Source organism: Oncorhynchus masou, chromosome 3 (genome assembly GCF_036934945.1).
Source record: "Oncorhynchus masou masou isolate Uvic2021 chromosome 3, UVic_Omas_1.1, whole genome shotgun sequence".
Lineage (NCBI taxonomy): Eukaryota > Metazoa > Chordata > Actinopteri > Salmoniformes > Salmonidae > Oncorhynchus > Oncorhynchus masou.
Window position 1 is genome coordinate 22,518,958 of NC_088214.1, and position 5,416 is coordinate 22,524,373.

A 5,416-nucleotide genomic window follows, 5' to 3' on the forward strand; every position below is an offset into this window, starting at 1 on the left:
CAGATGACAGTAATAGCACATGTTACACAGTACATTTATGTTTTTTTCAATAATATGCAATTTATATCCATAAATCTCCATTTACATTGAGCCATGTTCAAAAAATGCAGCAGAAATGACCGGAGGAATTATAAATATCTCCGGCAGCTAACGCCAGATAACAGCAATAAACATAATAAACTTTGACTAAATATACATGTTCTACATATATTTAGAAAGATACACTTCTTCTTAATGCAAACGCTATGTTACATTTATTTTTAACGTTACAGAATTCGTTCACTATTCAATAATCTGAGACGGCGCTCAGCCATTAGCATTATTTCTCTACTATGTTGGATTCGACAAAAATACAATTTTGTAGCATAAATATTCCCTTACCTTTGATGGTCTTCGACAAGAATGTCATGGAAGGAGTTATACTTACCTAATATAACGTTTGGTTGCTGTTGGTGTGTCTTTGTATTAGCAAACGCTAACATCTTCAGGTGAAGTCGCTCTGGATAAGAGCGTCTGCTAAATGACTTAAATGTAAATGTAATGTAATGAATTACCCCAAAAAGGACTTCTGATCACGAAAATTGCGCATCAAAACTTCAAATTTACATATTATATGTCGACTAAACTGGTCAAACTAAGTGCAGAATCAAGCTTTAGGATGTTTTTAACGTACAAAACAATTGGCGATTAAATCAAACATAACGAACTCTCTTCAGGCAGGCTGGGAAAAAAAGACCCTTTTCACAGAGCGCGCACCTGAAAACTCGTGACACCTCAGTATTTTGCCCGCCAAGCAGTCAAAGCTCGTGCTATTTTCTCCGTTCCACGTCTCATTGAAAGATGAGAGCTCGCTGAAGAAATAGAAACTGTTCCCAGATCCATAGCTGGTTGGGAAGGATGGGGGCGATGACGTCAAAGTTGGAGCAACTTTCTTAGGAGAGAGAGAGAGTTTGGGAGAATGGCTGCCCTGTGAGTTCTGCTTTACATACAGACATAATTCGAACGGTTTTAGAAGCTTTAGAGTGTTTTCTATTCAATAATAATTATTATATGCATATATTAGCAATTTTTGACAGTTTTTTTAAAGTTTACTTTGTGCACACAATTCATCCAAAGGGGGCAGTATTTCCCTTAGCCCCATCAGTCCAAAGAAGGGCCATTGTCAAGGCTGTGGGTAACTGGTGAAGGAGTCAGGCGCAGGAGAGCTGAGATGCGAGGATAAGGTATTTAACACAAGATAACACCAGTATAAACACAATACTATGGTGCCGTAAAAATACCGGTACCACGAAATAAACGGCCAAAATAACAAAACCCGGTACAAAATACCAACCGTCAGTAACAGCCTGAAAACAAACACGCACAAACATGGGGGAAACCAGAGGGTAAAATAATGAACATGTAATGGGGGAATTGAAACCAGGTGTGTAGAAAACAAAGACAAAACAAATGGAAAATGAAAAGTAGATCGGTGATGGCTAGAAGGTCGGTGAAGTTGACCGCCGAACGGCGCTCGAACAAGGAGAGGGACCAAATCCGGAGGAAGTCGTGACAGTCATAAGTATACAGAATGGTGTCATCTGCGTAGAGGCAGATCAGAGAATCACCAGCAGCAAGAATTGAACCCTATGGCACCCCACATTAATTTCATGATATTACTTTGAGAAAGATATCCACTGTTTCATGATGATTTTAAGCAAAACTACAGTTTTTTGCACAATGTTTATGGAATGTTTTTAAATTAATGCTTTGTTTGAAATGTTCAATGCTGATTTAATCCTATGTGAATTAAATTGTACCTCATGTGTCAGTTAAACTATGTTGCATAGTAAAACCCATGTTTTTATGTGTGTGGCGTATGGGTCATTTTCTCTCTCTCTCTCTCTCTTGTATGGAAGAGATCAAAATTCAGCTAGCCTGCACATTTTGAACATCTTATCCTGTTTTTGCACCGTTTTATAACTTAAAAAAATAGCTCAAAGAAAAATACTGTTGCTGCTACTAATAATAGTTCAACGGATCATTGTTGTTATTGCTGAAGGAATCACATTAAATCAATATTTGTGGGCCGTAGTGATATGTGTCATTCAGGGTAACAAAATATTGTCATACAGTATGACACCTGTATTTTATAATAAAATACAATAACTTCACTTTGTTTACTCAGAAAGACAAAAACAAATCTCAAAAGATAAGGTGAAATATATTTTCATAGATATGTGCATTTTTTTCAGTGTAAGGCAGGATGATTTTGTAAAAAACCTTCAACAAATTTGGAGTTGTACCTGTGACACATCAAATATGTAGTATTCAAAATAAAATTGTCATTTTTTGGGGGTAGTTATATTTCTACCAGTCTAAGCATGGATATATAACCTTGTGATTATGAAAAAGGGCATAAAATATATATCTTTAAACAGTGTCGTACGGAATTACATTTTACTAGGGTACGAATCTCAATAAAACATATAAATCTCAATAAAAATGAATTATTCTTGAATATAACTAATATAAGGGCATAGGAGACAATTTAACATAAAAAAAATCATTTTAGGGAATTGTAATAGCTATTTAATTTTTTTGCTACTTTGAAAACCTTATACGTCTTTGACCCAAATACAGACAAACCACCAAACGTTGACTAATTTCTTATATGACTGGTGGGCTAGCTAGTTAGGCACCTTGGTTGGCTAGTTGGCTAGTTGGCTACATTACTGAATGTTATCTAGCTAACGTTGCACCGTATCTATCTGGGGTGTAGTCAGACTTTTCCAAATGAGCTATTAGCACTAATTAGCTCAAGTTAAATATCCCTGCACTGGTGAACTAGCTAGCATGTGACCACCCGTGGGGTCTGGGGAAAGGTCTGACAACATGAACGATGAGCTAACATAACTACCTTCCGTTAGCTAAATATCCCTACCCTGGAGGGCTAACATTAGCTAGCATGTCACCATGTGGAAAGGTGTGACTATGCGAATGGTGAGCTAACATTAACTAGCCGAATAGCTAGCTCACAAAGGACAGGTGGCCACAATGTTTTCCCATACAAAACACATGGTTTTGTTCCACGTGTGCTTCTGTTATATATGACTAATCAAATGACCTGCGAAGTCAGTTAAACATGTCAACAGGAATGGAAATTAAGCTAGCCCAAGGCTAGTACTCTTCATACTGGGCTAGTAGACAATTTCTCAAACTAGCCTGACACAGCAGTGAAATGGCTATCAGAAAATGTGGCAAACTAGCCAGACACTGCAATGAATTTTTGCTTTTACAAACATTGCATGGCACAGAATTAGGACCTGAATGTTACCCGGGCTAGTATAAATCGCGGTCTGCTGGCCAGTGCACAAAATCCTTATCGCTGCATGTCAATACCTATCAAACGATCCCACTATCACTGTTAGTCCTCCTTAGTGACCTCGCGGCTGACGGTTTTAACTTTCTTCTTGAAAATTAGAATCATAGGTAGAGTGATATAGCTCATTGCAAAATACCATCTCGTGGGCAAGTAGGATTTTAGATGTGCACATAGACCAAAGCCCAGTCTGTTTTACCTTTACTATAGTCAAGTCTGTGGGTTATTGTTTTTTAATATAGATGTTAACATTTTAGTAATCAACTTAGCTAGCTAGTAAACATTTACATATTTTTGTCTTTCAGATGGGTGGATCAGAAACCCAGTGACAAAACTCAGGTCTGCATCTGCCATTTTCCAGTGGGAAAGAGAAATTGCCCTATATTTATCAGAAACAGTAGCTAGCTCATCCACCATGGCAGAAGAGGAAGATCCAGACTGTTGATTGGGAAACAAGAACAAACAATGAGGCATGAGGATTGGGTGTTGAGGGATCACTTGTCACAATGTCCAAGGTGGGTTTGTGTTATGATAAACAGTGCATTTTCTGTCCAGATAAAGATGTTGATACGGCATTGAAAAAGACCCACCACTGACCAAATGTCTGTTTGTTTTCCAGTCCAACAGGAGTGCATCCCTCAAGCCATCCGGTGCATGGACATCCTGTGCCAGTGTGATCGGAGCACAAGCGTCCAGTTGTAGAGACTACAGCAAATCGAGCCGGTGGCTGGACGGGTCAGTAACTCATCAAATGTGATACAATATTGTGTAAAACATTGAATTTGTCGATGCATCGAAATTTTGACTATATGACCTCTTTTCCAAATGTTTTAGACATGACACGTGAAATACGGAACATCAGGCTCACTCCACAAGAAGCAGTGCATGATCAACACTACCCTCAGCAAGGAGATCTGATGGAAGTGATGTAATCTCTCTCTCACTCTGGGGGTAAGACATCATTTAAACATCACAGATATAAATTCCCACTGTGCATTACTTTAGTTGGCTGCTTTGATGAAGACTTCTATGCAATATAACCTATTCTAGAAGCCTAGTGTGTGTATGATTTCTATCCATTGTTCACTTGTTTTTCAACAATGTCAGATACAGGCAGGGATGACTGGGGCCTTCAGCAAGTAAAACACATGGGGTAAGAAATAATTTGAACTTCACAGATGTAAATTCCCACTGTGCCCATGATAAAGCTAATTACAGTGTGGTATTTTAGTTAGCTGCTTTGAGAAAAACTTTAATGTTATATAACCTATTCTGGGAGCATTGTGTGTGTATGAACTATGTGGAATATTTTTAGACCATTGGAAAAAACAGGTACTGACAGGAGGAGCAATATGAGTCTGTCAGAGGTCATCAACCTGGATGGGGATGGTGATGGTGTCACACCCTGGTCTATATTTATTATGTTATCTTCATTTATTGAGTCAGGCCAGGGTGTGACATGGTTTTATTTGTAGTGTGTTTCGTCTTGGGGTTGTGTGGGGTGTATAGATTAGTCCATGGCTGCCTGAGGCGGTTCTCAATCAGAGTCAGGTGATTATCGTTGTCTCTGATTGGGAACCCTATTTAGGTAGCCTGGGTTTCACTGTGTGTTTGTGGGTGATTGTTCCTGTCTCTGTGTTTGTTGCACCAGTCAGGGCTGTTTCGGTTTTTCGACATTTGTTGTTTTGTATTGTTCGTGTTTCGTCATAATTAAAGATGTATCGAACGAACCACGTTGCATTTTGGTCCGATCCTTATTCCACCTCTTCATCAGAGAAGGAGGTAGAAGAAAGCCGTTACAGAATCACCCACCACAAACGGACCAAGCAACGTGTCAACGGGCAGGAGCCACAGGAGAAGCAACAAAGGCAGCAACAGCGATCACAGGACTTCTGGAATTGGGAGGAGAAATTGTTCGGAGAAGGACCCTGGAATCAGCCTGGAGCCTGAGCTCACTCTCCCTGTTTATCGTGAGGAGCCAAGGAGGTGACCAGAACCGGTGTTGGAGGTGAGCAAAGCAGTTAATGGGGAAATTGGAGAGAGAAATGAGGAAGT